Source organism: Humulus lupulus, chromosome 8 (genome assembly GCF_963169125.1).
Source record: "Humulus lupulus chromosome 8, drHumLupu1.1, whole genome shotgun sequence".
Taxonomy (NCBI): domain Eukaryota; kingdom Viridiplantae; phylum Streptophyta; class Magnoliopsida; order Rosales; family Cannabaceae; genus Humulus; species Humulus lupulus.
The window spans coordinates 95,893,602-95,917,102 of NC_084800.1; the positions used below are offsets into that span (position 1 = coordinate 95,893,602).

The window sequence follows — 23,501 nt, forward strand, 5'->3', positions numbered from 1 at the left end:
TTTATTGTTTGTTTCAGTCCCACCACCAGCTTAAATCTTATTGTTTAATAAATACAGAAAATTATTTTATATTAATACAAAATATATAGGTTATTTTATATTTGATAAATCAATACAAAAGTATAACCTAATATATAATTTTAATCAAATTTATTTTTAATATTATCAAATTGTCATTATTTTAATTACAAAAAATATATAATATATGAAAAATCAAATTCTAATAATAATTTCATAAAAAGTTTAGAGTTTATCTTTTAGTTTTAATTTTTTTAATATATTAGATATTTTATATAATTATAGAGAAAGGTTGCGGTAGGTCTTTTTTCTGTTTTCAACATATGGATAAGTTATGGTCCCAATTTTTATATAATAATATACATTTTAGTTTTTCGCACAAATTTTCAAAAAATTATGTATAATTTAGGGTGCCAAATTTAAGATTCTAATAGTCTCTTGCACGTGATTATAAAACCAAAACAAGCACCTGTGCAACATGCTATTTGAATCATGATTTCGACACCCTAAATTATTCAGAATTTCTTAAAAATTTGTGGGAGATCTCATATAATGACAATGCACAACATCATATAAAAAAATTAGTGTTACAACTTATTCATGTACCAAAAATAAAAACAAAAATAAAAGGACCTACCGATAGATCCTTTTTTTAGGGGACCTACCGGTAGTATGAGTACTCAAGGTATGGCAATACAATTTTTTGCTAATTTATTGGACCGTACCGCATGTGTAGTTTTAACAATTTTCTAAACCGCACCCACACCACAAAAATCTAGTGCGATGTGCTGTAGTGTGGGTGATTTATACCTATCGCCAAATAATTTAAAAAGTTAATTTGACAAAATATATATACTCATTCAAAATCTTAAACACATACACATATTCAACTTTGAAATCTTATAAACATACACTCATTCAAAATAAAAATAAAAACTATCATAAACAAAATACATATTTATGATCAACCAAATAAAAAATCAATTCACAAATTATTCATAATTTATCTAATAAGTTGTTAAAAATCACGAAAACTAATATCCAAACCTACAACTAAAAAATAGTACATTCTCAATAATGTAATCTAAACATTTTCAATGCACATTTACAAAACAAAAGTAGTAACAATAAAGTATAAATTAAGATATATATAATTTTGTAATAATTAAATTAGTATTTTTCTAATAGTTCGGTGCAATGTGGTTTGAATCACATTTATAAAATTTTAAACTACACGGTTTCGAAATTTACAATTGCGTCGTAAAGATTCCAATCTGAATATTTTAGTGCGGTGTGAGCAGTTTGTGCGATGTGGGCAGTTTGAAGAACATCCATAACTTTATGAGACTTGTCCCAGTCTTCCCCTATAATTATAATACGGATACTTTGATAATATTGAATGTAATTATATTAAAATTATGATATGGTTTTTTACTAATTTGCCAAATATATGGTAATATTTTAGTATTTATTAAAGTGTAAGTTGGTGCTCAAGCAAATAAGATGATAGTTAAGTGGAATAATCCTTTTTTCTCTTTCAAGCTGGTAAACTTTCAAAAATTATTGTAGTACAAAAAATGCAATAGAAATAAATAATTTAATTTTTAATGAAAGAAAGGTCTACATTACTATAAATGTGAGGTTTAAAAATTTAACACAAAAAATGGCCGGTTGACACTATACTACTACAACTATGGGGTCCACATACCAATTTCTTGCTGTAGAGTCCATTTGTATTCTGTGGTAACACCACATGTATACCCACAGTAATGCTCTAAAATTTATTAATATGAGACTTATCTGTATTTAATTATTAATTAGTGTAATTTTTTAACGTATGTGCTAACACCATGTGCCTTTATGACTAATAAGTTGATGCTTTTATATTTTTAGAATAATCACAAACTGCATTCTATTTTTCTTGCAAATCAAATTTTTCTTTTTTGTGGGATTCTAGCAAATCATTGAAATCATGTTACAATTTGCAAGAAAGTCTTTACTGCAACTGCATACTTTTCTCGCCTGCACTCACGAACCAAATTCCATAAAAAACTTGTAGTTGAGAGAAATTAGAGCAAAAAAACAACAACAAAAGATAAAAACATAAATATTGAAAATGTTTGGGTATGAAGAGTAAGTTGACTTTACTAGTTGGTAAAGGATTGGTTCTGAACCAAATATAATTAAAAGAGTTTATATTACTATTGAAATAGTTGTGGTCGTTGGGATTTAATTAAATATAAGTAAATTTATATTATGAAGTCTTAGTATTACATTACATATATCTATATATATAATAAATGGAATTTGTTTTTTTAGAAACTAAAAAAAAAGGGAATGCATCATATGTAGATTAAAATTTAATGTATTGGAACTTAATTTAATGTATTTAGGATTTTAATAATTAACAATTGTGGAGTAAGTAGGATACATTTCGTAACTAAACAAAGTTCGCTCTCATATATATCTGGTGCCATTTTGGATCCTATAGACACTTTCCCATTAAATATCATCCGAATTTGTTTATTTGGTGTGGTATTCTTCAAATCATCATATTATTATGCTGTGCAGAAAATTTTATTTGTGTTAGTTATCACTGTAAATTTTAATTTTATTTTTAAAAATTACTGAATTTTACAAAAATTACAAAAATGTAAATAACAATTTGTAATAGTTATGTAACTGTTTGTTACAATTTTTTTTATTTAGTCTGTAAATGTTTGTTTAAAAAATTGTAACATATTACAAATATGTAAATTTTTAATTACAAAAAAATTTTATTGTTACAAATTTTGTTTAAAAAAAACTATGTATTTATGATTATGTCTCTTTATACTTTTGTAATTTTTTTTTAATTCCATATTTTTAGAATTTTCTTGGGTATTTTTGTAAATTTCCCTTCTTTCAATAAAGCCATAATTTTCATTTTGCATTTGTTTTTCGTCTCTAGAAAGTATTTGCAGGATAATCCATCAACTTGGTTCTATTCTATTGCCCTACTAACTTCACCTTTATGATTAGTCTAGTTTTTCTCGCTCAAAGTAGTTGAGGTTTCAACATTTAAGTTGTCCTTTTACAACTTTATGCAGGATTCCGTGGCTCCATGAACTTTCTTTTTTGTCCTCAATATTTTCCTTCTCTCTTTCTTTTCCAACGTGCATAAATATTAATATATATATATATGATAATTTTGTTTTTATAGAATTTCATTTTAAGTTCTATCAGTGTGCTCTCAGGGTTCTCGACCTATGAACAGTTTTTGGCTCAATTTTTTATATGAACGTGTATATTGTAGTTATTTAGATCATTATGCAAATTTTCTGAAAATTTCGAATAGTTTACGGTACCGAAAACTAAGTTCAAATATGTTGCACGCATGACTAATTTTTTTTATGCGCGTGGAAAACAACATGTTTGAACCTAGTTTTCGGTACTGGAAAACAACTACAATATACACGGTCATAAAAAAATCGTTTCGAAAACTGTTTACGGATCTAGAACACTGAAGAGCCCCACCAATAAAATTTAAAGTGAAACCCTTTTAAGCCCTACCGATGAAACCCATGTAAAAAAATTGTCCTTTATATAAATAATTAATATTCTCACCAAACTTTTCTCCCAAGTGGATCATTTAACAAAGAAAAGAAAATAAATAAATAAAACTTGGAATCTCTCATCTTTCACGAGCTGGGCTTTTGAAACATGACCTATTTGGCAACTGGTTTAATGAGATTTTGCAACTAGTATATGCACTATCATGATTCATGATATATATATAACAATAACTGATTAGCTGACCTTCTTTTGAAAGGACCTGTTTGACATTTCATGGTTCACTTCATCCCTATTTCATCTTCATGCACTTTCTTCCCAACTCCTCTCATAAAAAAAGAAAAGAACATCAATTAAGCATAAAAGTACTTAATTTGTCTAGGTCCAAAGAAACCTCATCAATTCTATTGCATAAATATATACCATCTCCTGCGTGGATTATGGTAAGAAAGTCGTTTGAGGACATAGAATTTATTTATAAATAGTTTTGGCCACTAGCTTAATTAATTTCTAGATTCAAGGCACGCAACAAACTGAAATTATTACCTTTTTCATAAAAAATTATATTACTTTAGCATATATAACTGATGTGATTTCATGAGTACATATGGTAGAAGAATTTATATTTTTTTTAATCATGTGTTTTGTCTCATCACCTGTTTAGATTTTGTATTTTGATAAATTATTTTTTGGACTCTATCTTTTGTAAAATAGTTAAAATAGAACCATAAACTCAATTTTGATGAAGAAAAAATTGAATATAATAACGCTGTTTTTAAGCAGAATAATTTTATTTTTGTTCTGGACTATTAGTTTGATAAGTTATTTGTGATTTTAATTGAGAAAACATTGACCAAAATCGAATTTAGGGTTCTATTTTAACCATTTTACAAAACGTATGATCCAAAAAGTAATTTATAAAAATACAAGATCCAAACAAGTAATGAGACAAAACACAAAGTCCAAAAAAATATAAACCCATAATAGAATTAGAATTATTTCAGAAACCATTATACATTGAAGATGTAACAATTCGAATTTTTATTCCACATAATTATAAATAAAATTAGAACATCGACCTTGCGTCTTATCACATCTATTTGCTTTGTTTTTATTAAGAAATTATAAATTTTTGAACGTTATTAATGTTCTAAGATTTTGTGTTATTTGTGAAATTGATCAAAGAGAATTGTTTATATAATTTAGCTCTTGAGTCTTAAAATAAGAACAACTAAATTTAACAAATTATTAATTACTCAATTTTAATAATGACGAAAATAATAATTCTTTCATCAATACTGTTCGGGTTGATTTTCCCGAACATGTTGAGTTTCTTTCTATGCCTTCACTCTTCCATTCTTTGTCTTTATTTCTCTGTTGACTTAATCAACTTATGGGAGAAATCTGTAGCCGATCTTTAACAAGAACAATCTTTGACAAGAACTAATAGTGGGTACCTGCAAGAAAACACTCTAATGCCGAAATTAGTTCTCACTCTATATTTTGACAGACACATTATCGTAAAGAGCAGAAAAAATCCCTTTTGCTACGAGTGAAATGAATTATGTATAGCAAAAGAACGAAAGAAAGGGTTAGAAAAGACTTATTGTCATTAGTACACGTGTCCACCCCAAGTTCCGTTGCCCGCCAAATATATTCGACTCCTCCCGAGCCAATCTGAATTGGTTATCTCTGTGCAGAGGCCAAAGACCCTGCCTTTGCTTCGCCTCTTCCAGGACTTCTTTCTCCCTTTGCCATTTAGTGAAATGTGCGTTTTGACACTCCCCTTGCACACAAACAAGTACTTCTTTTCCCATGATTAGTCACGTGACTTGTTACATTTTAACAAACATTTATTATGCAAGTCACTAATAATGCTTATAAATGGAAAGTAATAAAACTGAGAACAAAATGCCCTCACAATTGCCCTTCATCCTTAGCTATAAACTAATCCTTGTTTACTTAAGGATGAAGTTAAAAGGCCAAACACCTCCACTCAAGTACTTTTCTACACACCTCCTTTCATATTTATGATTTTCCACTTTTTTATTGGATTCAGTCCCATCAACAACTATTTTCACAGTTTCCCATTTTTTGAATTTTTTATAAAGGGATAACTTCCCATTTCGCTTCCATTGCTCACTCTTTTCTCGAATTCTCCTTCTTCACTGCTCACTTCTCTTCAATCCCTTCCGTCTCTAAATTTCTTAAACATGGCCCCCAAATCTGAGAAATCAGGTGCTAAACCTTCCACGAAGAAATCCAAAGCCAAAGTAATTTCCTAAGAGGAGTGGGTTGCCGATTATGAAGGGCACTTTTCTACACTCCATTCATCCTGCCAAATTCACGATGATGTCTTTATGTGAATGCTTACTTGAGAGGAGCTTAGGGGTTGGCGCTACAACATGTCTCTGAAGCCTAATGAAATTGTAATCAAACTGGTTCTTCTTCGCATGACCCAATTTCCTCTTCCTTCTCTCCTAGCATACTTCCTTGCAGTGGATGGCATTCACATCATGCAATTGCCTCCTAATGTTGTTCAAGCCGTAATCACGGCTGACATTCTGGGCGTGTTGAAGAAAAAGAGGCTTCAAGTGTCTGAGATCTCTGGCTCCTTTACCAAATCAAAGAATATCACCTTCATGCACAAGTTATGGTATTTGTCCCCCAAGAAGGATCATTTCATGATTATCGAGCGAGAAACATCTCACCAAAATTGGGATGAATTTGTATTTGTTATTGGGGGCAATTGGTTTCCCAAGGTTGTCTTTAATGGGGCTTTTCTCGTTCTTTGATACTTCTCAGAGGGTAGGCCTTTTCACATACTTCTTTCTCCCTTATTAATGCTTCATCGACTTTCATTGTGTTACCGAGTTGACCATTTTGCCCCTATTGGGGGAATTTTTCAGGAATATCTTAGCCCAAAAAGTTCAACATTAGCGACTCTAGAGCTGAATTACTAACTTCGTGTGAGATCTTCCACCGGTCGAAAAGATGAAGCCATTCTTGTGAAGGCTCTGCTAACTCTTGAGATCATGTCATGTCTGCCGAGGCTATGCTGGGTTGATAACATCGACGAATCTGCTATCATGTTGTCAGCTGACGGAGATGAGAATAAAGAGGCTACTTTAACTAAGGCATGTCACACTTATCTTGTTGAGTTCAAGAAGAGTACCGATGCCCCAGTAGTTTTGCCTCTTCTCCCAGATGACATCCATGCTCTATCCCAACACGTGGAAGATTCCTGGAAGAATTTAGCATCTCGAAGTCTTCCATTCTCTTCTCAAGGCTCCCGTGAAGGATTAATAGCTAAGAGCATGAGTGAAGAGACCGATACCTCCCTATCTGACCATTCCCAAGATGCCCCCTAAGCTCCCACTGCCCTAGCACAAGTGGTCACTGCTTCTAATGCAAGACATTGTTCTGGTAATGCCCCTACCCCTATTGAAGCTTTTATGCAACAAACTTCCTCTTCTTTCAAGGCTCTAGATGCTCTATTGGTCTGAAAAAGGAAGCATTATCGACCTTCTCCCAAGGCTCCCCAGATGGTAGTGTCACGGTCCCTTCTGTCCCCGTCGCAAAGAAATCAAAGGTATCGTTCTCTCCAACTCCTTTTTCATCTTCTTAAACAACATTGATCCCCCCACCCCCCCTCGACCACCCAGTCGCTCAAGGTACATAGAGGCGTAGGCTGGCTCTGGCCAACGTGCCTCTGTTCAACAACTTTCTAAACCTGCTTCCTAAAGTCCTTTTGCCTTGCAAAAATCATCTCAAGAATCCATCCCTCTTAGTATTTTTCCACGATCCATGCCCCCAGTCAATACAGTCATCACTGCAGCTTCAGCCACCCCTTCCCATGTTATCTCCAATTCATATGATCTGCTTCCCCACGACTTTTAGCTCCAACATATGTGAGCATCTTCGGTGGAGACTGCTACATTCTTCCCTAGTGATTGTAGTAGTGGAAGTATTGAAGATACTCCTTTCTACCTGTCCAATTTGTCAATCCCTGGAGATTCTCTAATTGAACCTTAAGGATCTAAGAAATCTCATGCTGGCACCTCTTCTTCCGGGCCACCCCGCAATCCTTCTATTCCAGTTCTAACTTCCCTCGCTAGAACTATATCTGAGGTTACTTTTACCACTAGCACTCCATTGCCCCCCATTGCACATCCTGGTCCCATTGTAACTGGTTCCAAAACCGAGCCGATTACAATAGCTATTACAGGAGCACTCCCTTGAAAAAGAACGAGACCAATTAACAGAAGAACTTGGCATTGTGAGGTTAGAAATCTCTTCCTTAAATGACTAACTTTTAGATCGACTACAAGTTAGTCAAAAGCAAGATGAACTGCTAACTTTGAAGTCGACTCTAACAGGAGCCTTGAGGATAATGTGGCGACGCTAATGCTCGAAGTACAAAACATTGAAAAGAAATGGAAAGAGAAATAATCTACTAGGGCTACGAAATTAACATCTTTAAAGGAAGTTGCTCTTGAAGCAAATAAGAATTATGCGAAGCTTGAGAATTGTAATGTCCCAAATTCCCTAATGTGGCTTAGTGCCTGGATTAGGGAGCCAGGTGGGCCATAATTGATTTAATGCATTATTATGTGATTATAGGCATGATTATGTGAATTATATTATTATATGATGATAATTGCATGCATGTGGGCCCACTTCTTATAAGAAAGGCATTTTCGTAATTTTGGTCGTTGAGGGCATATTTGTATATTTATGTGCATGTATGTGATATATGGGTGAGACCACATTATTATGTGGATATGTTTGAGCTATTCGGCATGAGACGATCCTAGGATGCAAATTAGCGGTTTGGTCATAACGGGGTTAATTACTGGGCTCGGGGTGAGTCTATGGGTAAATTTGTATTTAATACATTACCGGGAATGAATGGGTAATGGGATATGATTTAATAAATATTTGAGGATGTTGGGAATGACGGGAATTAGAGGACGTTAATTATGATTAACGGGGTAGGTGGAAATGACAATTATGCCCTTGGGTGGCTTTGAAAGATTTGAATGGCCCTACGGGCATTTTGATCATTTAGTATAACGTCCCTAAGGTAGGGTATGTCTGCCACATACTCGTAATTCTAGGGTTTACGAGTATGTAAGGCACTTGACCAAAATAATTAAATAAAATGATACGAAGAAATACAGAAAAATTTAAAACTTTTATATAAACTTATTAGAAGAAATTATTACACGTATGAATACTTTAAATTTAAGGCAGCCATATGAAAACTCTAAACCATTATTGCATTGCTACTGAGTCTGTGCTCCACAAGTTGCTCAACAGCTAAAGCCACACCTGGAAAAATGTTGGAAAATAACATAATGAGCTAACGCTCAGTAAGCAAATCTCATGCATACACATACACATGAATGTCGTGAGTTTGTAGTGCACATATACTAATATGCTGACTTATATACTTATGCATTTCATTTATTGCTCATGCACTTTCAAACTTTACTTTTATGCTCTTTCTTTTAGTTTCACATTTTTATAGGCCCAATATCACTTGTGCTAGGCTCATCATAACACTCATTTCATCGTCGCCATAGCTGCCATACTTATTACACATATGGAGGAGAAAGACGGGAACATGGCAAGCATGTCTGAATGGTCAACTCTGACCTAGCCCATACTAGTGGGCAGCCACTATTAGTCTTATAGACCTCCGTCTTCTTTGCTGAACTTACTTAATTGCTTCATCAAAACAGTGGCACCCTTTTTAAACATATTATTATCACTTTGCTTAAGTCTTGTGTCATTAAAATGTTAAATTTTACATAAGACTTTTTAAGGCATTTCATAACTTTTCTCATATTCATATGCATGGTCTTATATCACATAATAATGTATCACATAACTGTACATGCCATGCATACATGCTGATGCTGAAATGCCAATGTTCATGTTCATGATTCATGTTGATGGTATTCAATTAAGGCATTGTATCACATCTCATATAACTCAAAACATCTTTAGTCATAATACACGAAGCTTTGGGTTGGTGGCGTTGCTATACCTTAACGTAGAGCTATGGCTCAGGTCTAAGGTTTCCAGCCTAAAAACTTAAACGCTTCATATATCATAACATATAACAAATCATGAACATAAAGTAATCCACATATCCATCAACATAAGAACACATACTTGCACATAATTCATATCATTCTTAACCAAGTTAGACATCTTTCACATATCACGGAATTCATCAATTACATATCACACAACACCCTTATGGTGTTCATATAACCATTCTTCACATACTTATCATATGCATCATCATCATACCATACTTAACTCATCAGATGTACACAATCAATGTAGTCATGCATCTTACACTTAAGCACAAAAGGTGAGATTTACTTACCTTAGGTCCTTAGCTTATTTTAAAATTGCTCAGCAAGAGTCAATCAATCAAATCCATACAAATCCTATTCAAGGCACATCATTTATTAAATTCGATCAAAATCGTAAATATACACTATTGATAGTGTATATTAACAATACCATAAACTATATGAATGATAATAATAATTATTATCAACGTAATACAAATAACTCTTCATATAAAACTATGCTTTAAACCTTGCTCATAAGATAATGTACTCTTATGATAATAATAATAATAATAATAATAATAATCACAACAACAATAATAATTATCATCTATAAATAAACTTATTTCAATATTAATAACAAAATACTTCAATAGCAATACGTACATGAATGTATATATTCAAATAGTCATTTTATAAAAGAAATTATATATTTAACATAAAATTGTAATAATCGATATTGTGATAATAATATAATTATAAATATTTATATTATTACTAATTAGTCATAACATCAATTCAGTGATATAATAAATATATTTTTTTTCCAAAATTTACTGGTCTTACAAATATCAATAACTGTAAGAAACTAATATTTGATATTATTTTAAATATTCAAATATTAACAAAATATTAATATATAAGAATAATTGTTAAATAATAGGTTTACTATAAATCACACTTTTCATATATATATATATATATATGAAACTATATTCTTGATTTACTTAACAAAATAATAACAATAATAATTAAAATTACTTAATCATAAAAATTTCCATATTAATATAAAATCAATTAAATATGTATTTTTATACTTTATTTAAAATCTAATATTTTCTAGAAAATTGGACAGCACAACGGCTATAAAGTGGACGATCCCAAAATCAAAACCTGTATAAAAATACATATAATCCCAGACAGCCAGTAAATTACAGAAAATATTCCATATATCAATAATATATAAATATATACTATAAATACACATAATAACAATTACTCTAATCAATCACAATTAATTCACAATATAGGCCAAAGAAATTATACCACAATGATCGGGTTCCACAATAAGTCAAACGGTGATTTTCTGAAACTCAAAACGTACTTCGGAACCTCGAACACTAAGTTTCGACCGTCGGTCTACGGTGGATCGCGGTGGCTCGTGGTGGGCCCACCACCCAACTATGGTAGATGTAGGAACAAGTTATTGGGTTTTGAAGCCCACAACACGAGGAGCACGATGGTGGTGACGGATCGGAAAACGGATGCCCGAGGTGGCCGAATCGCAACTTTGAAGTCGCGGGGTGGCCGAACTTAAATCGAGTGGTTGAGGCATTTAATCGGCGAGTGAGCTCTAGATTCCTGCGTGGGACGATAGTTCGGAGGCCTCTGAATCCAACGGTCCGGCGCGTGGCTAAAAGTGGTGGTCGGAAAGTACTCCTGCGTCGTCGGCAACAGTAGCACGCAGAGAGAGAGAGAGAGAGAGAGAGAGAGAGAGAGAGAGTTTCTGAGGAGAGAGAGAGAGGGGCTCGGGTAAAAAGAAAGGCTGAAGCCTTTTATTTTTTTTTTATTTTATATTTTTTTTTAAATTACACTTGGACCCAAAATACTAAAATTCTTTTCAAATAAGCCCTTTAGCAAAACTTTCTTAATTTTATAAAAATCCCCAATTAAAATTATATGACATTTGGGTCCAATACTTGACTACTCAAGTTTCTCTCTCTTTAATCTCATTAAAACATAAAATGATATTTTAAACACTATTTTTCCATTACTATTTCTTAAATTTGTAAACTTGTACATTTTATGTATTAAAACTCTGATTTATAATAAAAAATGTATAATGAAAATATTGAATATTACATTTAGGCTATTAGATATACTTAAGCTTAGATGGCTATAGAAGGAACTAAGGCTAAAAAAATAGAGGTTTCGTTATCTCTCACTCTCAATCATCTCTCTCTCTCTCTCGGTTAGCTTTTGAGACAAATTAGGAGAATTGAAGCTTGAGGTTCTTGAGGCTTGGGACTTAGGATTTTAGTGCAGCAATTGAAGGTGTTAATTCTGTGTTTGAGGTAAGGTTTTCAGCTTGAACTTTAATGTTTTGCTCTATTTTTATGTTGTTTGAAGGCTTGAGAGTTTGATTGTGTAATTGGATGTTTGGTGATGTTTTAAGTGTTATAGAGCTTGGGTTTTGCTGTTAAACTAGTGATAATGTTGTGGTGATGATTGATTGTGATATTGGGATTCATTTGATGAGTTTTGGATGGGTTTAGATTGAGAAAAATGCAGGGGAGCTGGGTTCACAGGGTTAAGTCGCGACTTGAGTGAACCCCACTTCATTGGGCTCTGCCTGGCAGGGGCGTCACGGCCCTTGACGGCAAGTCACAGCCCGCCCCTGGCACCCAGACATGGGGCTCTTTGTCTTGGGGGCGCACCGCGGCCCTTGGGGGCAGGTCGTGAACTGGTTGTCCTCTTTGAGCCAAATTTGGTTATAGTCAGTTTTGAGTGCAAGTTTTCGAATCTCAAGGCTCGAGATCGAATTTACTAACCGTTTTAGTAGGATTCGAGGTCTCGGGAGTTGGGTTTTAGTCCATGAACCTTTTATTACTCATTTTATTGATGGGATTTCATATTTGGTTATGATTATCTGACCGCAAAGGGCCTAAGGACAAGATCGTTCTTTATTTATTTTATGCTCGAACCTGAGATAAGAAAACTACACTCAATATGTAACATACATGATTATTGATGAGGCATGTTGAGTGCTCTATATATGGACATTGCGTTAAGTAATTCATCATTCCATTCCTGACTAAATGTCTTTTCCCTGTGAGTGGTTACCAAAGCTTCAATTGGAAGGACGACCTCACTTCCAAAAGTTAAGGAGAATGGAGTGTGTCTCGTGGAGGTTCTGTGAGAAGTTTGGTATGCCCAAAGTACTTTTGGGAGCTGTTCGGGCCATACTCCTTTGGCCTCGTCTAACCTCTTCTTAAGGCTTGCCTTGAGGGTTTTGTTCACACCTCGATCTGCCCATTGGCCTGGGGATATGCTACTGAGGAGAAACTCTTAATAATGCCATATTTTTCACAGAAATTAGTGAAGAGATCACTGTTGAATTGGGTCCCATTGTCCGACACAATCTTTTTAGGAAGCCCAACCGACATACAATATTCTTCACTACAAAGTCCAAGACTCTCTTTGAAGTGATGGTTGCCAAAGGCTCGGCCTCTACCCACTTCGTGAAATAGTCGATTTCCACCACCGCGTATCGAACTCCTCCCTTGCCCATTGGTAGGAATACTATTAGGACGATTCCCCAGAATGCATGTAACGCCCTGGATAGCCAAGACCGTTACACTGTGTGTTTGTAAAGGTGCAAGACTTTCCAATCAAGTCATTTAATTCAAAACGTGTCACAGAACTATAGTTGAACTAGGGTTAAAAGATTTTGGTCTGAAAAGCTGCATTTGTTTTAAATAAACATTTACTTTTTACATGGGATCCCAAAAGCAATAATTAAAGACTGTTTACAAAAGATTCAAGATTTAAATACAGTGATTAACCACTCTAAGGAAAAATAGATAGATAAGCATTTCTCGTCTTGTTCCACTCCTCGACCGTGGCGGCCGAATAGCTGACTATGTACATTTAGCCTCGAAACTCTCCATCTCAGGATTGATCTAACTTGCCTTTGCCTTTACCTGCACCACGTAGCACCCGTGAGCCAAGGCCCAGCAAGAAAACACAATAACAGAGCATAATCATTCAACAAACAATCAGACAACTCATACCGCATAAGCATGTTCTCAACAGTCTAAGCATTCATGTCAATCAAGTATTCAACGTACCAGATATATCATTTCATATCAGAGATCAATTGACATACGATAACTAGGGTTAACGCCCATAGGCCGCACCCTCTATTTATCCCACTGACTCCGGCCCGCTTAAACCGAGCTCAGTGAATATTAAGTTGTCCTCAGCTACCAGTGGCTAAGCCGCGCCCTATGCGCAAGTATTATTTACGGAACCCTTAGGCCGTTATCACATGTCCCATGGCATAATACCATCTATGACATCATACAGATATAGGGAACTCTTAGTCCCATCACAAACACATAACCGGGTGCAGTTTTCTTACCTTTAAATTCGCTAGCTTTGTTCAATTTGATCCTCAAGCACAATCCCGTCCGAGCCCTAGCGTACACCTAGTCACAGCCATAGATCAGAATCATCACCAAACCTCAAGTCCAAAGCCTAGCCTCGGCACCAATCCCGAGCTCTCGGGAAGCCCTAATTCCACCAAACGGGGTGGTAGAATCAAACCCCAAACCCCCGGGAAAAAACCCTTAGAAATAACCCAAAAACCCCTTTCTGGAAATAGGGTAGTGCTACAACGCTCTAAGGAGGGCGCTACAGCGCTAAAAACAGAGCCTAAAACGCCCAGAACACATGGCCTAGCGCTACAGTGCCCAGTGACTAGCGCTGTAGCGCTAGTCACAGCACAGCCCTGCACAACATTTTCTCCTTCGAATTTTCCCTAGCCAAACCGACTCAAAACCCAACCAAACCTCAATCAAACTTCAAAGCAAGCCTCCCAACATCTTCCTCTCATCCCAAACATCCCAACCACACATAACTCAATCACATGCACCCCAAATCAAAGGAATCATCATGGTTGGATCTAAAGCTTAGAAACTCAATAAAACAACAGCTGAAACCATAGAACTTGAACTAGAATTCCTTACCTTTGCTAGATGAGCTTAGCCTAGGTTGTCTCCCATTCTTTCTTAGTCTTTTCCTCCTCAAATTCTCAGCCTCAACTCCCTAGGATTCCCACAGAAATTTTCTTAGAAAAACCAGCTCAACACCATTACCAGGAACTGAATATTAACCTCAAAATCTTACCTCAAATGGATGGATTGCTCTTGCTAATTCCTCAAGCCAGACCAAAGACTCTAGCCCCAAGCTCCTGCCCAGAATCTCCTTGAGTTTCAGCTTCAAATTCCTTTAGGAATTGAGGTAGAAACCTAAACCGATTGGGTGAAGATATGGCCTCTATTTTCCTTCTTTCTTTCTCTTCTTCTTTTCTTTTAACTTTCTTCAGACTCTAGACTTTCCACTAAGGCATAAAGAAATTTAACTCTTGCCCCTTATAAGCCAAATGACCAATTTTCCCTCCCTTTCTTCTAAGCCTTTCAATCCACCTAGGGGCATTTTGGTCATTTCACCCAATTCCCGCTAATTCCTCGAGTGTCTCAAATATCTACCGCTTACTTCCCGACACCCAACTAATCACCAGTTATATTCCTCAATGTCAAAATAGACCCCAATATCTCCTATAAATTCCAGAAATACCCCCAGGCTCGCCCCGAGCTGAGTATAAATCTCCGCCGTGACTTTTCCACTGAATCGTTCCCTAGGATCGCCTCGAATCACATATTACAAATATATCTACATAATAATGTGGTCTCATCAATTTATCACAAATATTTACAATTATGCCCTCAATGGGCCAAAATTACGATTATGACCTTCTAACCTAATCCGGGCCTACATGCATACTAATACACATAGTCATGCATTACAGATATTCAAATAATCATATTGCATGCTTTTAAATCATTAAATCACATATAATCCAATTATGCCCTCCCGACACACTAATCAAGGCCCTTAAGCCTTATTAGTAAATTTGGGTCGTTACAATGCAAATGCCCACGGGCATGAGATCATCATTAGCTTGACTAGAGCAGCTCCGACAACTATGGGGAAGCGTTGGCATTTGTCGCATTTCTGAACATACAAGATGGAGTCTTTCGTTAAAGTGGGCCAAAAATAGCCCTGCCTCAATATTCTCAATGCTAGGTTTTGCCCCCCAGCATGATCTCCACAAAAGCCATCATGCACTTCTTGTAGAATGGTTTTAGCTTCCTCAGGCAAAACACATCGTAAGAGAGGCAATGAATGCCCACGTCGGTATAATGTACCATCCACTATCACATACCTCGGAGCTTGATAGAGTATTTTTCTTGCGTCCTTTATTTCCTTAGGTAGCCTTCTCGTTGTGAGGTATTCCATTATGGGGGTCATCCAGGTCAGCCTTTTGTCGATCATCTCGACCTCTATAGTTTTATCTCTGACGCTCGGACTCTCCAAGAATTCTCCTGGCACTACATTGAAAGTCTTAGCTTCCTTGGTGGTGGAAAGCCTTGCCAAAGCATCAGCATTAGAGTTATGCTCGCGAGTTATTTGTTCGACAGTACTGTATTCAAATTCAGATAGCTCCCCCTTCTCCTTAGCAAGGTATGCCGCCATCCTGGTGCCTCGAGCTTGATATTCCCCCAACACATGATTAACCACGAGCTGAGAATCGCTATAACATTGGACGACTTTCGCTTTTAGTTCCTTCGCCACCCTTAGTCTAGCCAGTAAGGCCTCATATTTGGCTTCATTGTTAGATGCTTCGAATTTGAATCTCAGAGCTGTATGGAATCGATGCCTTTCTGGGGAGATTAATATGATCCCAGCTCCTGATTTGCTCTTATACGATGATCCGTCTACGAATATTTTCCCCAACTCTTGCACCGGTTCCTTCAGAAGCTCCTCTTCAAATCCAGTGCATTCAGCCACAAAATCAGTAAGGGCTTGAATTTTAATTGAGGTCCGTGGTACGTACAATATCTCGAACTGGTTAAGTTCAACTGCCCATTTTAAAAGACATCCCGACGTTTCAAGTTTTTGCAATACCTGCCTTAAAGGTTGGTCGATCATGATGTTGATTGAATGGGACTAGAAATATGGTCGGAGCTTCCTGGAAGCCAATATCAGACAGAATGCAGGTTTTTCTATTAGTGGATATCGTGATCCAGCTCCGAGAAGTCTCTTGCTTATATAATACACTGGTTTTTGTGCATGATCTTCTTCTCAAACTAACACGACACTAACTGCATTTTCTATTACGACCAAATAAAGGAATAGAGGCTCTCCAGATATAGGCTTGGACAATATTAGGGGCTCGGCCAAGTGTGTTTTTAGGTCGAGGAATGCCTGCTCGCACTCCTCAGTCCATTGAAATTTCTTGTTTCCTCTTAGCAAGTTGTAGAATGGCAAGCACTTGTGAGTAGATTTCGAAATAAAATGATTCAAAGATGCTACCCTTCTAGTCAGGCTTTGAAATTCTTTGCGTGACCTGGGTGAGGGCATTTCTAACAGTAATCTGATTTTATCAAGATTCGCCTCTATCCCCCTCGTATTGACTATGAAACCCATAAATTTTCTCGACGTTACTCCAAAAGTACACTTCTAGGGATTCAGCCTCATACCATACATCCTTAAGATCACAAAACATTCTTTCAGATCAGATACATGGTTACCAACAATCTTGGAATTGACAAGCATATCATCAACATACACTTCCATATTCTTCCTGATCTGATTAATAAACATTTTATTGACTAATCGCTGATAGGTAGCTTCGACATTCTTTAGCCCGAAAGGGTATCACTTTATAACAATATAAATTAGTTGGGGTCATAAAGCTAGTATGTTCTTGGTTCGCAGGATTCATCGCGATCTGGTTATATCCAGAATACGCATCCATAAAGGACATGAGCTCGTGACCCGCCGTGGCATCTACCAACTGATCAATCCTTGGCAGTGGAAGCAATCCTTAGTGCAAGCTTTGTCCAGGTCGAAAAAATTGATGCAGGTCCTCCATTTCTCATTTGGATTTGGGACCAGCATGGGATTGGTGACCCAGATCTGGTGTTTTGCTTAACGAATAAACCCGCACTTTAACACTCGAGTTACTTCTTCCTCCAGTGCTTCAACTCGGACTGTTCCAAAATGCCTTTGATTTTGGGATTTTGTAGGCACGTTCTTATCCAAGTTTAGAGTGTACATGATTACACTCGGGCTTATTCCCACCATGTCTTTATGTGACCAGGCGAAGATGTATAGGTTCTCTTGTAAGATACTGATCAACTCCTTCTTCCTTTCATCATCAAGACTTTTTCCAATCTTAACAACTCTTGAAGCCTGTTTGGGATCTATACTTACTTCCTCAAGCTCCTCAATGGCTTGGAGCTCTGATCTGTCCTCACCCATTCATGGGTAAATGTCATCATGTGGGACAACGTCATTATCCTTTGCTTCTTGAGGTTCTTCCGTCCCACAAGTGTCTTCCACTTCCTGGGACTCCTCACCTCTGTCACTTATGGCCATAGCTTGCTAGTCGGGTTGTGATTTTCCCTTCATAGAAGTACTATAGCATTCCCTGGTAGCAAGCTGATCGCCTCTGATGGTGCATATCCCCGTAGTTGAGGGGAACTTGATTGCTAGGTGGAGGATAGAGGATATGGCTTCAAATGCCATCAACGCAGGTCAGCCCAAAATTGCATTGTATGCAGCTGGACAGTCGATCACAAAGAACTCGAGTAACTTGGAGACAGTTCGCGAGCCTTCTCCCAATGTTACCACTAACTTGATCGTCTCGATGGCTGCTGATCCTTCGCTAGAAAATCTGTATAGAATCATTGAGGTCGCCTTTAGTTCTGCTACAGACAACCCCATTTTTTCCAAGGTAGACCTAAAAAGTAGATTCACAGAACTCCCATTATCTACTAGTGTCCTCCGTATTCTTCGATTGGCGAGCTGAACAATTATGACTGAAGGATCATTATGTGGGAACTGGACGTGACTAGCATCCTCTTTTGTAAATATGATTGGTTATTTTCCCAATCGTTGTTGTTTTGAAAACCGTTGTTCCTGGACGAACTCCACTTCGTTATGGGATTTTAGTTCGTTAATGTACCTCTTCTGGGCACCCCTGCTCATGCCTGTCAGATGGGGTCCTCCTAAAATGGTGGCTATATCTTCCCCTATTATCGGAGGAGGGGCGTCTTGATTCGCTTGAACTTCAACTTGATTCATTGGAGCTTCAGAAGCTGACGGGGGATTTTGTCCAGCGGGCTGACTAGGGACCACTCGATTTCGGGTGTACTGCCCTGATTAGGGTCTCGATCTCATCCTTCAGCTGTTTATAGTCATCAGTGTTGTGACCGATATCATTGTGAAACCGGAAGAACTTCGAAGGATCTCTCTTCGCTCTTTCGTTTTCAATGGTTCTGGCTTCTTCCATGGAAGGCGACTAGAATTGGCTAGGAAGATGCGCTCCCTAGTATCCGTGAGGTCAGTATAGGTTGCATAAACATGCTTGAATTTCTCCCCGAACTTATTTTTCTTTGTTCTGCTCTAGTCTCCTTTACCATTTCCCTTCCTCTTATTATTCCCCCCTTGGTTATTCTGGGTAACGGTTTGAGTTGTAGCTGCAACATCCATTACCACTCCAACGGGCTGGATAAGAACTTGGCTAGTTCCTGCGACTGACGCTCGCGCCACTTCTAGGTTAACCCATCTTTGAGCTCGTGCCAAGAACTCGTCTACACTATTAACTCATTTTCTTTGTAATTCTTGCCACAAGTCGCCTCCAACAAGGATTCCTGTCCTTATTGCCATGAGCTTGGAGCTATCGTTGACATCTCTAGCTCGCGTAGTGACATTGGCAAACCTACTTAGATATGCCTTCAACGGTTCTCCAGGTTGTTTCTTTACATTAGCCAATGAATCAGCCTTAATCCGAGCTGTCTGGGAAGCCCTGAACGCTCTCTTGAAATAGGTAGAAAACTTCTTCCATGAGCTAATTGAATGCCTCTTGTACTGTTTAAACCACTGCCTGGCTGGCCTAATCAGAGTTGAGGGGAATAAAATGCACCTTAGATCGGGTCTGACGTTGTGGGCCATCAACACGGTGTTAAACATCCCAAGGTGATCAGGCGGATCCCCATCTCCGTCAAACTTTGACAAGTGTGGCATTCTAAAACCCATCAGATATGTCGACGCCGCAATATTTGGAGCCAAAAGCTCAAGCTCATCCTCTAAGTCATAATCGTCATTGTCTTTTTCAAATAGAAGCTTCTTCATTTGCTCCTCCATCTAAGCTAACCTCTCGAGGGTTTGGTCCTTAGTCCCCAGGTTATTTTGGGGCTGTTCAACAACTCCCATCCTATCCTATGCGTTTGATGGGTTGTTGTCCCTCCAAGCTCGAGCTTGGTTTGGTGGGGCATTCCCATTATCACGTACTATGGAAGGACGTCCCTGTTAACAAGTATCACTAACACCCTCATCTCAAGTAGAATTTCTTCTCTGCGAATTCAGGTGATCACGCAGATCAGGCTGTGGATCGTATCGAGGGATTTGTGCAAAACTTAGATGATTTCTTAGATCACCCTTGAACCTACCACTTTGATGAATTTCAGCCCAACAACTTCCATTTGCAAAGCTTACAACCTGCGGTTGAGGCCGAGGATCTAGATTTTCAACACGTGTCCGTGGGACATAGGTATGGGTAGATGGAGGAGGATTTCTCCTACTATCTCCATAAGCAGGAATGTCCCACGTAGGCCGAGGTGGTGTTGGATGTCTAATAGGTGATGGGGGATGCCTTACTGGAGAAGCAATCCTAGTCCCATCAGGGCGAACTAAATTAGCCTGCCTCTGTTCTGCCTCATTATTTCTAGTTCTCTGCGTCTGACGATCTGATCGTGACGCAGGAGGGTTAGTTGGAACATTCTATCTCTGTGAGGCTATCCCAGCCCCTCTTCATGGGTTGCCATGGATATTCCCAGGCATGTGTGAAGGAGGCATCAAACTTGGGGTCGCGGTTCTAACCGATTGACTGACGTGCTGATGACCCCTATGAGGGCCACTAGAATGAGCATTTTGACGATCTGGCGTTGTTGGCACATAACTCAGGGTGGCAGTTCTGACTGACTGACTTGGTTTAGATCGGTTATTCCTGTGGGACTTATGAGACCCACTTTGCCTCTTTCCGACATTAATGTCGGTTGCAAGATGGGGTAACCGTGCCAAAACCTCCTCGATTTCCCTGTTTGCCTTAGCAACATGGCTTCTTAACTGTATATTTTCCAACTCAACCGCAGTTAAGTAGTCTGGGTTTGGATTCGGTGTTAATGACGCCAAACTCCCAGTATCGTCGTGACCTGCCAGTTGCTTTCCCGGACGTTGCTAAACTTCAGGGCCAAGCTCATTTGAAATAGCGATATGATGTGCCTCCTGCCCACCAGGCTGTTCAATCTCATTGTCGTGCATTGAGTGAGTGACCATCATGATGAGATTTGACTGGGATTATGATGAAAGCACTAATTCTATCCTCTCAATGAAAGCACCAAACTGTTGACACAGTTTTTCGCCAATAGTGTATCAAAGAAATAATAAGGTTGAATTAGTGCTTAATAATAAACCAAATATGAAATGTATTCACAAGAACACAATTTTTTTTACTTGGTTCAGTGGTTAAAATCCACCTAGTCCATGAGTCTATATTATTGTTGTTTCTCTCTCTATTTTGGAAAAATTGCAGTATTACAGAATAATCGTCCCTCTCCCTGTCCAATATTCTCAGTATTTATAGAGAAATTCCATGGACAGGTTTGGGTAACCGCGTGAGTCAATCACAGATTTACATATTTATTACATTTAATGCAAACAATTCCCATTTATACTGGGATATGATTTGATCATAAAATAAATGGTCTCCTAGTATCTGGGACATTAAATATGACATGCTGGTCATAAATAGTCGTATAAAAGTACCTGAGTCCTTGGGGATCTGCGAGTACGCAATATATTTGAATTATCACGAGATGGATATCTATCCGAGCTCATACTTCAATAGCCATTTGAATATCATGAGCTCGTGCTTCCTAACCTTCATGTCTGTAGCTCAGGTTAGACCCAGGACGCCTATCACCACACGTGCCCATGTGAAACCGGAGTTGCTTACGTGGATGATAAACAGATATCACTTCCTTGGTTATTTCTCCGTATATTTATTTGTCAGTTGTACCCGAACTGAGTGAAGGACTAATGCTGAAATTAGGGTACAACATCTTCGATAAAGGATTGAATGACTTTAATGGTTATAACAATGGATAACGTATTTATGGTTTGGAAAATACGTTCTATGAATTCAAGGGTTCAACTTCGAGTTTATAGTGGAGTCACGAGAAATTAATAAGGTAGTGAAACTATTCGTAAATAAATTCACGGTAACTTATTGAAACTTGATTTCATGGATCCATGGTCCCTGCATCACCTTTGAGTAAATCATCTAGAATGTCTGAATTAATTTGTTGTACCCAGTTTTTGAGCCATGTTAAATATGACCTTGAAAGCTGGATTCGCAACAAATGAACTCGTATAGTTTGAAGTATGCTCCAGGACTAAATATCGAGCTTGCAAGACATAGATGACCTCGAATATGGTGACCTCGAAGTGTTCATGATCTCGAAAGGTAGCTCTGGAGACGCATCCATCCTCAGGGATGACCTCGGATCAGAGGTCCCGAGCTCGACGCACAAACGATCTCGAAAGCCATGTGACCTCGGGAGATGTCTCTAGCTCGAAAGCTGACGAGAAGCCTGGGAAGCTAAGGCCTTGGAGATATATGATAAAAACCTTGAATATCTATAAGTGTTGTCGATACGAGATGTAATCCTCATTTATTACTGTAAATCCCCTAGAATCGTGGGATATTATTTGGTCAGTTATACGTCCCCTGGTCTTCAGGGGACGTTTCCTTTTATATCAGATTAGGGGCATTTAAAGCCATTTATTTTATTTACACAAAAAGAGTAACTACCCAAAAATATGTGGGATAGTATTCTGCAGCCTTCTCTATAAATAGAGAGGTCATGCACCATTGTAATGGACCGAAATTCTGAACCTTGAGAGAAAACTCTGAAGAATTCATCCTTGAAGAATTTTCAGAGATAATCTTGAGTTTAATAACAGAGACTCGTGGACTAGTCAGATTTAACTGCTGAACCACGTAAAAATCGTGTGTTTGTAATGTCACATTTTAATTGGCCATTATCAGTTATTGTTTACGTGTTCTCCTTTCACTGTCGACGAAAAATGGCGTCAACAGTTTGGTGCTTTCATTGAGAGCCTTAAGCATTCATCCCTGAGAAAATCATGGCCATAAACAATCAGAACACACCTGAAGAAAATTACCCAAGACGTCCTGGAAAACATCCAATGGAGAATCCGGATGTTGAAGAGAGAAGTGGGTCTTCTGATTCCCGGGGACCACCTCCTCCACCAAGAGATGAGGATATGTACTACAATCCTGAGTGGTACGTTCCTATTGTGGAACTTGAAAACTGGCAACTGAAGCAGCTGTTGGCAGAGGCCAACAAACGGAATGAGGAGTTGACAAGGATAGCCGCAGAGGCGCAGGTGGTTCAGCCCCCGCCTCCGCGCGAAAACCAAGTCCCTCCTCCAAGGGACGTGGATGGTCCTCCCCGGAGGCCCCGCGGGCGTCCACGAAAGGATGCTGCCATAAGGAGGCCGACTCAACCTTCGGCACCAGCAGAGCCATCCGCTCCACCTAGGCCCCAGAGGAGCACTCGGGCTCAGCCCCCGGCTAACCCTCCTGTGGAAGTGCTTGCGGGAGCCGAGAATAACCGAACC

At 37.8% G+C, this 23,501-nt stretch overlaps 1 long non-coding RNA gene across 1 annotated transcript; it reads right to left on the minus strand.

The window, feature by feature from the left end:
- Window positions 1–8,645: 8,645 nt before the first annotated feature.
- LOC133793974 (uncharacterized) lies at window positions 8,646–11,286 on the minus strand. The gene is made up of 3 exons (XR_009875054.1): window positions 10,989–11,286; window positions 9,974–10,037; window positions 8,646–8,904 (listed from the first exon to the last, which is right to left on the minus strand). It is a non-coding gene; the product is annotated as an uncharacterized LOC133793974 (long non-coding RNA).
- Window positions 11,287–23,501: the final 12,215 nt, after the last annotated feature.